Here is a 13037-nt window from a genome sequence, read left to right on the forward strand (position 1 = left end):
TGACCCTCGGGATGCGCGACTCCCAAGGAAAAAAGGCTAGGTGAGGCAAATGTAAAACCAAGGTTGGGCCTTGCTGGAAGAGTTTTATTCAAAGCGAACTGTCAAGGGGGTCCCATAAATCACCCAACCGCGTAAGAGACGCAAAATCAAGGAACATAACACCGGTATGACGGAAACTAGGGCGGCAAGAGTGGAACAAAACGCCAGGCATAAGGCCGAGCCTTCCACCCTTTACCAAGTATATAGATGAATTAATTAAATAAGAGATATTGTGATATCCCAACATAAACATAATCCAACATGGAGCAATCTTCACCTGCAACTAGCAATGCTATAAGAGGGGCTGAGCAAAAGCGGTAACATAGCCAAACAACGGTTTTGCTAGGAAGGGTGTCAAAGGTTAGAAGTTCATGGCAATTTGGGAGGCTTGAAGAGCAAGTGATAGGTAGCGCAGCATAGCGATAGAACGAAGCAACTAGCATAGCAATGATAGTAATGAGATCCAAGATGACGGTCATCTTGCCTGAAATCCCGCTAGGAAGAAGAACGAGTCCATGAAGAAGATGAAGCCACGAAGACGAACGAATCCTCACGATCGCAACGACACGGGAACTATCGAGAAGAAGCACACAACAAGGTAAACACAACACACATGAACAAGGCATGATGCTCAATCAAGTCTGATGCATGACAAGGCTACAAGAAGCTACTCATGGCAAGAGATGATGCATACAAGAACAACACATCAAAGCAAGTTTAAATGAGGCCGGAAACAACATATAACAATTCCGGTAAGTCCTCATATACAAATTTCAAAATTGGTCCAGAACTGAATAAACTTTACGTTCAAGTTGTTAAACAACAAGTTAAGATGCATCAAGATGATCTACACGAAATTCTAGTCAAGTTACATGTAAAGTTCATTAGATTCAGAGCTACGGCCTAGAAGATATGAGCAAAACATGTTAAACATGGCATTGATGCAAAACGCATTCAAACATCAAGCAAACACCCTCAAAACAAGGATCCAACATGACAATATGGAACTACATGCAAAACTAAGCAAGTTCATATAAAGCATGCTCAAAACGGAGCAACGGTGCAACACATACACTCCAAACAAGACATAGCAACAATCTGTCCAAAACAGCAACTAGGCATATTGCGAGCATCATAAAAATATGCTACACACCTCAACATGAAAACAAAAGGCATGGACCTGATGTACAGGTAAACCACGACAAAACATGAACACTGAGCTATCTCCAGAAATCACTAGAACATGCTCAAAAGGACATGACAAGGTTGCAAATAATAACAGATTCACAGACTTGGCAGAATTTCAGGACATGGCAGAAAGAACATCAGGTTGCAAAGTTTAGAGCTATCAAACAACATGCTACAGGAACATATCATAGCAAACAAAGGCATGGCATGAATCTACTAATTTCCTAGAACAAAAGTCCCTTACTGATCACGAGCCAAAAAGGCACAGAAGATATGATGCACCCATGTAAACATAGCAAGTTTCATATACAGATTCAGACTTGGTGAAAATAACAGTTCAGGGCAGAAACAACGATAAGTAGGCATGTTGGTGAGCTTAAACCACTCACCACAGAGTAATAAATGGCATGACAAGGTGATAAACATCAAGATGGCATAAATATGAAGCTAAGAATGGCAATAGCATAGTCATAGGGTACATGGATCACTAGCAAATCACAGGGAAATAACGAACTTCATGTTAACAGACTGACAACAACATTATTTAGCAATTTGAGAGCAAGATAACAACAAGCTACAGCAGGCTATAAATGCAAACAAGGGAATGGATGGATAGAGCATAACATGTATAAGAAAACACCCTTAGTGAACATCTTCAAATTATGCATAGAATAATTTGTAGAAGCAGGTTTACATAGCAACAAAATATAACAGAAATGACCAAGTCACAGAATTCAGCAACATCACGGAGGCTACTTTGCATGCTTGTGCTAGTCACTACATAGCCCACAAAAATATAAGACAATCACCTCTGTAAAGATGGCATGATGTAGTTCAAAATATATGTAGAGCACATGCTCATAGGATGCACACACAAAATGCAATGAAAAAGACAATACATCAAGTTATACCAGTTTCAGCAGATTAACATCATTTAGCACTCTTGCAACGATGATTAGGGCATCAAGATGAACTCAAAAAAGCATGTCACAGTGGAATGAAATGAAGAGCATCTCACGATGAACATTTTGATATATTATGCATGCAAAACGGAGCTATGTGCAAGAATCTATAGCAGGTCAAAGATGCACACATAAATATGGTTTTTTGGGGACTTGGTGCAAATATGGATGGGCGCAGGATAGCTAAAGTGTGCACAGACAGAGGATAAGGGGTTGCTCACCATGGGCTCAGACCAAGAAGCAGAGGAGGTTGGGCCTTGCTACTGTCCGCGGCTGGGCCTGGGCCGGAGCAGCGCCGTGGCTGGGCTGGCCGACGTGGGGCCCACGCGGGCGGACGCAGCGGTCAACGCGGGGCACGGCGGCAGGGACGCGGCTTCCGGCGAGGTCGTCGACAGAGGCGGCGGCTCGACGAGGAACGAAGGGTAGGCTGATCCGGGGCGGGGACGCCAGATCCGGCGAGTGCCGGCAATCGGGGACGCGGTTCCCGGCGGCGAGGAGCTCTGGCGGCGCGGTTCCTGCGAAAAGAACGGCGGCCATGGCCACGGGTGAGAGAGGGAAGGTGAGACGGGGAGGAAGGAGGAGACGGCGAGGGCGGCGTCCTGGGATCCGGCGGACGGTGGGGCGACAGAGGCGCACTCCGGCGGCGAGGTACAGACGGCGGGGTCGAGGCGCGGGAGGACGGCGATGCTCCCCCGATCCCAAGCTGGATCGAGCGGGAGGCTTCGGGCGGCTCAGGCGCCCTGCGGCTGCGGCTGCTCTAGATCCTTCAGAGAGTCCTCCGTGGATGCATCCCACGAAAGCACGTTTCAAGGCGGGCAGAGTCCGGGCGGGTCTCGCACGCTGAGCCGTCTCGATGAGGTCGGTGCCAATGTCCGGCTCAGGGCCCGGCTCACCGATCTTGCCAATGAAAACGTGGATTCCGCCGAAGGGGACCCGGTACCTGTACTCGATTGAGCCGCCGTCGGCGCCCTAGCCTGCGTCGTTGAGCTTGCCGCGACGACTCTTGGTCATCCGTCCCACAGCGTATCCCTTGAGCCCTTGGAAGCTGCCCTTCAAGAACTCAAATCCACCATGCGCTGGCTCCACGGTGGGCGCCAACTGTTGTGGAATAGTCACGGGAGATGCCCTTGTGAAAGGACTTAGTCGTGGAGCCATCGCAGCTAGGAAGCTTAAAGGGGTTAAATGGGACAAAGGACACGAGGGTTATACTGGTTCGGCCCTTACGGTGAAGGTAAAAGCCTACTCCAGTTGAGGTGGAATTACTAGGGTTTCGATGACCAGGGAGCGAATCCGCTATGCCTGGCTACCGATTTAATGTTACTGCCCCTGAACCGCCGCTGGGTCGTCCCTTTATATAGAGAGGCTAACGCCCAGCGGCTCTGAGAGTCCCGGCCGGCTTATAACTAGTGTCCGGCTCGGACTCTTAACTATTCTTGCCTTACACTACAAGTCATGCCATAACGGCGGTTTAACACTACGGGCCTTAAGTCACCTCTGGACCATAGGCCCATTACTAAACCGCCATCCTTAATCTGTCCTTGGGCTTCTGAATAATGAGCTGTCGCAACATAACCCGGCCCATCCTGGGCGGGTTACACCAGTAACTATATCCCCAACATTAGGCCCCAGATTGATTTGAACCGGTTCATGTCAATCTTCAATACTTTAAGAAAAAATCTTCTGGATTCTGTTTGCGCAAAGGCTATAACCCGCCATGACGTCATTCGTCATTAATGCACGTTCTGCCCAACGTATCTCAACGGATCCTTATCTTAATAACTATCCTGAAAATCGAGGCGTCTCTGCAGCTGGATAATCATGTCTTTAGCCTCCTCGTTTCTCGCGCCCACTTATCAGCCGTCCCTTATAAATAGGCACGACCGGGTCCTCTCTCATTCTCCCCTTTCCATCGTCTTCCTCCTCTCGACATCCCAGAACCCGAGCTCCGCCGCCGCCGCCGCGCATCTCATCTGCACCAACCAAGGCCGCTGCATCGACCTGTCTTGACCAGAGAACCGCGGCGCACCTCCGCTGTTCATCAGCACCAGTAAGTCTTCGCCATCCCGTACATTAGATCCGCATTAGGGTTTCACGAGTTCTCTGTGTTCTTCGTGGTTCCTCGCGATTCCTTCGCAGTCCTTCCACAACGGTTTCTTTTGATCCGAAAACAGCACAGAACTCCTGCGGTAGCAGTTTCACACCCATTTTTAATACTAGCAGATCCCTTTTGCTTGCAAAAAGACCTCATTAGAGCTTATGAACTTCTCTGTACCAGTTTTTAGGTCTAGAAAGTTTTCTTTTCTGGACGATCGTTTGATCCAAAATAATCACTGCAACCTTTGAAACTTGTTTGTGCAACACTTAGGCACAAAACTGCATCGGTTAGCCATGGCGGCTCATATCACCGGCTTAAAAAGGCAATGCTTCATGAATATTCCGGATCATTCATAATAGATTTAAATTGCTCATGATATCCATGGCGGCTTAAATAACCTGACACAATTAGCCATATATCATTAGGCCCCTTCATAAGCCGCCACCTTAAATACTGAGCTGAAACTTTCCTCCGGCTTAAATTTGAACCGGAAATTTTATTTTGTCATAGGCTTCCATCCTTCACAATGCCGCCCAAGGCTCCCAAGGCACCCATTACATGCAACTGGGTTAGATCCAACGTCACTAATAGCACCTTAGCTGATTTCGTGAAAACGGGTTACCTGCCAAAGAAAGAGGTCATGTCCTATCGTGCTCCTGACCCGTCCGAAGAAAGACCTCAACCCATGGATGGAGAGGTTGTCATATTTGCTGACCACATGAGCCGGGGCTTTGCTCCTCCCGGCTCAAAATTCTTCAGAGATGTCCTGCACTTTTTCGACCTGAGACCTCAAGACATTGGACCCAATTCCGTGTCAAACATCTGCAACTCCCAAGTGTTCTGTGAGGTGTACCTTGGAGAAGAACCCAGCTTGCTACTCTTTAGAGAGTTATTCTATCTGAACCGCCAGAATGAATGTGCCCATGGGCCCAGCTTGGAGCTCGCTGGAATCTCAATCCAACGACGGAGAGATTGTCTCTTCCCTTATGCTGAGCCGCCAAGCCACCCGGAAGACTGGAACCAGACATGGTTCTATTGCCAAGACACTTCTCCGGCTAACGAGAACCCTCTGCCCGGCTTCCGCACCCTACTTCTGGAGTCAAATCACCCCTTACCAGATAAATTATCTGCGGCTGAACGTCAAACACTTACCCCCACCATAAACAAGATCAAAGCTCTTCTGGGAAACGGCCTAAACGGCATTGATTTGGTCCGGGTCTGGATTGCATGGCGGGTAATTCCTTTAAGCTGCCGCCCTGGCTTGATGTGCGATTACACGGGCCAGAAGGATGATCCTCTTCGGCATAGTCCTGACGACTTACCTGAGGACATCATTGATGACATGACCAAGTCTCTTCTGAACAAGAGCCTGGCAGATTGCGAGAGAACAGGCTTAAGTCCTTTCTTCAAGGCTAACCCGGCCCCAGCGGTAAACTATTGACCTGAACACCTCACCTTCCATTCTAACGATTTCGTCTTAATTCAAAAACCTTTGTTGTCTTTTACATGCTAATGATAAATTTTGGAAAGTCAAATATGACCATGCTGCTGCAAAGAAAGCCAGAAAGGCCAAGAAAGCCGCCAGGAAAGCCGCTGCCCGTAAGAAGGGGAATAAACCTAGCTCCTCAGACCTGCTTCATCTGGAGGATACCTCCGAGTCAGAGGTAGCTCTTGACTCTTTAGGCTCCTTTTTTAACCACCTTATTGACACGAATTATCAGCAGGAGGACACTGGAGCGAGTCATGAAGTGACTGAAGAGGTAACTATAATTTCCTCTGACTCCGAGCCTTTGCCGAGACAGAAAGTCCGAAGGGTAACCCGGAAAGTAAGATTTTCACATCCTTTAGCTTATCAAGATCCTCAATTTCTTTTGAAGCGACAGATTCATGAGAGTCGGAGGCAGACCCGGACCAGCAAAGATGCAGACCTCTCCTCCGGCTTACCCGAAGCATCAAGGAAGCGTCGGACTGAGGTTATCTCTGACTTATATTCTTTTCATCCTTTTGCGGGCGTCACTCGTCAACCACTCAATTCTTCTGACTCAAACTACCAGGGAACTTCACCTTCCTCCGGCGACTCAATGCAGTCCAGCTTGCCGGCTTTCAAAACCGCACCCGGGTAATGATGATCAGTTTATTTTGTGCTTATCTTACTCATGTTTTTGCACTAACCCTTTGACTTTCAGTGTACAAGTAAAGCCCAGCAAGAGGGCGAAGAAAAATAAGCTGGCCGAAGAGCCGGTCCTGGTTGAGCCAGAACTTAGGACGGCTGCTCCTGATGCTTCTGCTCGTGAGCCGCCGTCTGCACCAACCCCTGACGCTCCAACTCCCACCACTGATCCATCTACGGAACCAGTTATGGAAGGCTCTGAGAACCCGGTGATCCCTAGCCCGGCTCATCCAGATGATCCGGACGTTGAAATCACCCGGACTGAGTTTGTCAAATCGGGAAGACCTACCGTGTTGGCTAAGTGCTCTGCCAAGGAAGAACTTCTGGAACGCCGCAGGGCCAAGCTGGACATCACTTATTATGCTCGTCTGAGCATTGGAGATATTGTCTCTGGCTATGTTAATCAAGTGCACAACAGCCGGGATCTGGAAATTGATATTGTCGTGGAATTGTCACGGCAGATGTCCTTAGCGTGAGGACTTAGTCGTGAGGCCAGCGCATCTATGTAGTATCTTGAGAGGGGTTGATTGGGATGAGAGACGCAGGGCGGATCAACGCACAAGACAAGGGTTTAGACAGCTTCGGGCCCCGGAAAACATCATCCGGTAACAACCCTACGTGCTGTTTGAGGCTAGGTCTCATTATGATCACAGGAGAGTCGCCGGCTCCGGCTCTCGTTGTTTAGCCCTAGAGATTATTTCTTGTTGCTTGTCCCTCTTTGGGGTGCCCTGCCCCTCCTTATATAAGTTAGAGGGGCGGGTTACATGTGGAGTCCTAGTAGGACTAGGACTAGTCTATCTTCTCTTACAAATTAATTACAAGTCCGGGTCTTGCTTCCTTGTAAAGGAAATATTCGTCATCCCTTTCCTCTTAATCCGGCCCATCATAACGTGAGCCGGCCTTCTGGGCTTTGAGCCTTGTTGTCCATCTGACCCGCCCGCCGGGTTACTAATGAGTCGCCAAGATCGGGCAGGTTATCTGTGAATCGCCAAGCTTCGGGCGGGTCACCAGTGAGTCGCCAATTCCGGCCGGGTCATACCGCGGGATATATCCCCGACAATAGCCCCTAGTTTAATTTGGATTTATCCATGTTAAACTGATCCTGTAAAATAAACACAAGAACAAACTTGATAGGTTGTGCTCCGGGTTAAATTTTTGTAAGCCGGCTACTGATCATCTTTAAATCCTTGTCATTTCTTTCTTGATACATGCCCATGAACTCATAGAAAATCTCCTTTAGTAGATATGTTCAAACTTTGTGAATGCAAAAAATCCAGATACTTCTTTTGAGAAATCCGGGTCAATAGGCCAGCTTCAGAGTCAATTTGCTGGCATTGGTCTCTTGTAGAGAAATATTGTAAGAAACAATCCACTTGAATCGGTTTCCAAAGCACCGGCTTAAGAAATATTGGTCTTGAAATACTCATCTGATATTCAGCCGGTTTAAAGTTGTAGAACTTGCCGGTTTAATATTACCAAAATTGCCGGTTTTTAAATATTGATGGCACCGAGTCATAATTGTTGCCGACGCCGGGTCATAATTGTTGATGACGCCGGGCTATGATTGTTGCAGACACCAGGTCATAATGATTGGTGACGCCGGGTCAATCTGATTTGCTCAAAAACTAAGAATTCAAAAGTATTTCTCCTTATATCCGTGTTACCTGTAGCCCCCAAGTGACGGGTTGTCATGCTTGTATCAACCTGGGACTTGTAATTGTCTTATGCTCACAAAATTTCAACCGATGTAGCCTCCAAGGGCCGGGTCATTATGCAATAATGAGCAGGGACTTTGTAGATGTAGACTTGAGCAGCAACATGTAGCCCCCAAGGGCCGGCTCAGTAAGATAATATTGAGCTGGGACTTTATATATATTTCTTTGAAAAGAATACCATATGTTGTAATCCTCTCCATGGGGCCCGAACCCACGTCCATAAGGTTAAGAGCTTTGTACTCTTCCAACTGAGTAGTGGACCTTTCAATATAATGGATTTAAACTTGTGTACCCTGAATTGTTGACAGGAGAAATTGGTAGCCCCCAAGGGCCGGCTCATTACAATGTGATGAGTCGGGTCTTCAATAAGGCCAGTAAAAATAACTTTGCATTAGCCCCCAAGTGCCATGGTGCATGCTGGCAGTGACATGGGACTTGCATATTTGATGTAATCTCAACTTTGAATAATGTAGCCCCCAAGTGTCGGGTCGTAAGCCTGCAGTGACTCGGGACTATTTCTTCCATTGTAGAATAAATTATATCCATTGATAAAATAATAGCCATTGCGCCAAAGCGACTTTGAATACCTCATCGGTTGATAAGTAAACCCGGAGTTTAAATACCCGGCGGCTCTTGGCCGATGACGATTTAATACGCCTCCATTGTAAACCGGAATTTTTATAACCCGGCGGCTTATAGCCTTTGAGAAAATCAAGAATTGATAACCCTTTTGAGACACCAATTTTAATCTTTGATGATGGGGCTTGAACTTAATCATTTATGCAAGTCATAGCTCTGTAAATCCTGCACAGAGTTTAAACAACATATGCCCTGGCGACTTAACGTTAAAAGCCAGGGCGGGTAACCACCCAAATGTAGTCTTATCCTGCACACAAGTAGATCACAAAATCCCTTGACGGGTTACCGCAGGGCAGGTCATAATATCTCATATATAACCATTGTGATATTGAATTTGTACTGCCGGTTTACATGACCTGTGCAGTAAGTGTGATAACCCAATCTTTGATACGCGCATGATTCCAACAGCGCAATTCAAAACATACCGGCGGCTTAAAGTCCATAGCGAGGGCCGGTTTAAACATAATCATGTATAAACAATATCATACCTGTGATATTGAATTGTACTACCGGCTTATGATACCTGTGCAGTAAGTGTGATAACCCAATCTTTAGAAGCCAATGCTTCCACATAGATGATGATTGTCATAAGCCGGCGACTTATCATCGAAAATCAAGCCGGGTTTAAATAGAAACCACTCATGTACACTTTAGATGTGTTCAAAAGAGCTTCAAATAAAATCCCAAAAATTATTTGCAAAAAGAGACTTCAAAAATTTTGAGGCTTCTGATTCGAATACGATCAGGAAACCGTCCCAAAGGGGTTAAGCTAAGATTCGAATACGATCATATAGCCCCCAGTGGCTTTGGCGTTGCCGATCAAGAGGGTACCGACAGCTATGTTCTCTTTGGTTTGAATACGACCTATGTTTGAACAGGAAGCCCCCAAATGACCTTGAGAGTTGTTTAACGACGCTGATTCGAATACGATCCACGTCGGTTCCCAAGAGGGGTTGAGCTACGATTCGAATACGATCAAGAAGCCCCCTAGTGAGCTCGGTAGTGTGCCGATCAAGAGGGTACCGACAGCTATGTTCTCTTTGGTTCAAATACGACCTATGTTTGAACAGGAAGCCCCCTAGTGATCATGAGAATATTTAACGACTCTGATTCGAATACGATCAGGGTCACACCAAAAGGGTTAAGCTAAATTCGAATACGATCAGCTCCCAATGGTCCTTAAAGTAGGGTACCTATGTTTGAGTTGTGCTTTGTAACAGACTCTTTGGTCCCTTTAATTTTCCCTGAGAACTCAAACTTTGCGAGAGATAAATTCTTTTTGAACCGGAAATTCTTAAACCAGATATTGAGAGTTTCAAAGTTTTGTGATAGATAAATTTACCTTGAACCGGATTTTGAACCGGATTTGAGAGCTTCAAAGCTTTGTGGCAGATAAATTTCTCTGAACCGGATTTTAAACCGGATATTAAGAGCTTCAATGCCTCGTGGGAGATGCCAAGTCTCTTGCGCCGGATTTAGACTAGACTCCTTCTTTTTAAGCCGGAAATTTTCTGACGGCCTTTAAACTTTTTACCAATATGGCGGTAGCCTCCAGGACCGGGTTATTTTTCCCTCCAATGACCCGGAGTTCTTGATTGCATTGAAACCGACCAATGCTGCCGAGTCATATCCTTGTAGCCCCCGAGTCTCCAGACGACTCGAGGAGTTGGCTTGAGATTCTCCATATTGACCATAGCATAAGGTGTATATCACTGGTGTTGATAACGCAATGTGAATCCACAGAAGGTTGAGGTGACTGCTGCGTGTTATAAATGATCCCGTATGAGCCGTGTCAGCAACTCGGCCAATGGTTCCTTCCAACTGGATGTTTTGAAGTTAACCAAACTGTAGCGGCGGCGACTTGTGCGCATGCCCATTGAGCCGTCCAATGCCGACGGCGGCTGATAACACATGACAATTTTCCTCCAAGCTGTTGGAAGAAAACCGGGCTTCCCAAGCAGTGACTTGCTCATATTCAATAATCCGCTCATGCAGACAGGTGCAGTCCTGGTGTGTCGATGTAGACCCGGCCGCAATAGACAGATGGAAAAGAGACCGCCGCGTCAGAGGCAGCTCAAACAGATGAACCGGCTGCGACGCTGTAAGCCGGCACGAGCGAGTCAACCATGTTTGTTTTAACGTAGTGAACAAATGTCCTGCATCAACAATAGTGCAGACCAAGGCAAAGATAAGCTGCTCTTTGACAAAAATACTATGTGTTAAGAACAAACTTGGATGAATATCACCTGATTTGCCCGGGCAACAGATGAGCCGGCCATGGCACTGTAAGCCGGTGCGGACGGGTGAGTCGGCCGTATGTTGATGTCAACCGGACCGTCATATGCGTGTCCGTGAATGGCATAAAAATTGTCCTGTGTAAAAATATTAGAGGACCGAGAAATTGTTCTTCGACAAAAAACAATAAGTGTTAATAAGATAAATTTAGATGGATATCACCTGATGTTTGCGAACGGCAGATGATCTGCATGCACTGTAGGAATTAACTGAGATATATGGGTCACCAGTATTTCCTCCCCTTTTTTGTGTGAGCTGATAAGGGCTCTTGACCTCTTTGTGAGAAGCAGCACTAGTAGAGAAAGACGAAGTAGTAGTTGTCCCTTTTTTTTAGCTCCACGTATCCTGTACGCAGCGTACATGCATGCCAGTACTTTTTCCTTGCTTTTCACGTGGAGCATCTTTGCTGGTCTTGAAACCACCTTAACAACCTGCAACAACTTCTTACAGCGATGGGATAAAGCAGACCGACAAAGCGCGAGGTAGTAGCCGGTTTCGAGGGCAGCAGCTGGATCTGGTGCCTCGTCGCGAGGTCCGCACAGGAGAGGAAAGAAAGGTGCGTGTCGGGTGGTTGGTGCGACATATGCCAAGGGATGGCTTATCATTGTGGGAGCCAACAAAACGTCGCCGGTGCCTGGAATCGGGATGAGGCGAAGACATGCACGCCGGCGGATCTTACCCAGGTTCGGGGCTCTCCGAGGAGATAACACCCCTAGTCCTGCTCTGCGGGGTCTCCGCATGATCACTAGATCGATGAAAGGTAGCTACAATCGCTCCTAGAGCTGTTGAGATCAAGGGAGAAGAAGAACAAGGCTAGCTCTTGCTTCTCTCTATCTATGTTGTGTGTGCTATGCTAAGAAGGCAACTCTATGCTCAGAGGCCAACTATGCTTGGGTGCGAACCCTTTGCATGGGTGCTCTGGGGGGTTTATATTGGCCTACCCCCCGGGGGTACAATGGTAATCCGACTGGGAGCTGGTCCCAGCCGTCAGTGTCTACGCTCGCCGGCTTCTCCGCCGGCTGGTGGGTCCCACCGGCTGGTGGGTCCCGCCGGCTGCCGGCTACTTGGTCGACAGGCCAGCCCCACCGCCTAGGGTCTTGTCGGCGGCTGCTTACTGTAGCCTCGCCTGTGATGACGAGGGCTTTGTCGAGGTAAGCGTGGCTACAGTGGGCCGCCTCGGGGGCTATCACTGTAGCCTTACCTCGTCTTGTCTCCTTAATGGGGCTCCTGCTTCGAGGAAGGGAGTAGCCGGCTATGCTCTTGGCCGACTGGGAAAGGCCAGGCCGCCTTCACGCCTCTCTCTGGCTGAAGGGGCCTGCAGTCCTTGGGCCGTACGGGAGTTGGTCGTGGATGACGTCGAGGCTAGCATGGCTACAGCGCCGAGCCGCATGGGAGACGGCCGTCCCGTACGGCCTCCTGTAGCCATGCCCGCCTCGGGCTTCGGGGGTAGTGGGCCGCACTGTGGCCACACCCCGTCGTGTCGCTGTTATGTGGGAACAGCTTTGGTGGTTGTGGTCTCGGCCGGCTGCTAGGAGCCGGCGTCCTTCTTGGCCGGCTTCTTGGAGTCGGCCACCCCGTAGTCGTCCTGGGGAGAGGTTGCTCGAGGCTGGGTCGCCTTCCGGGAGTTGGCTTCAGGGGTAGCCGGCCAGGGAAGGCGGCCCAAATGCTTGGAATGCTTGAAGGCCCAAAGGGCTGATAATTTTTCTGAAGAGCCAGGGGTAGTCGGAATGGCTACCCGTGGCATTTACTCCGACAGTAGTCCCCGAAGCTGATTGGGCTTCGAGGTGGAGTAGGGGTTGAGAAGCTCGATTAGCTTCCTATCTTGACAAGCCGGCAGCTGGGAGCCAGCCTTGGTCAGGCGCGCCGCCTGAGTCGAAATCTTCTGGAGTCGGCGGGCGGGAACCCGCTGGCACGCGCACCGGGCCGCGGGCCGG

The sequence above is a fragment of the Triticum aestivum genome, chromosome 3D (genome assembly GCF_018294505.1).
Source record: "Triticum aestivum cultivar Chinese Spring chromosome 3D, IWGSC CS RefSeq v2.1, whole genome shotgun sequence".
NCBI classification, from domain to species: domain Eukaryota; kingdom Viridiplantae; phylum Streptophyta; class Magnoliopsida; order Poales; family Poaceae; genus Triticum; species Triticum aestivum.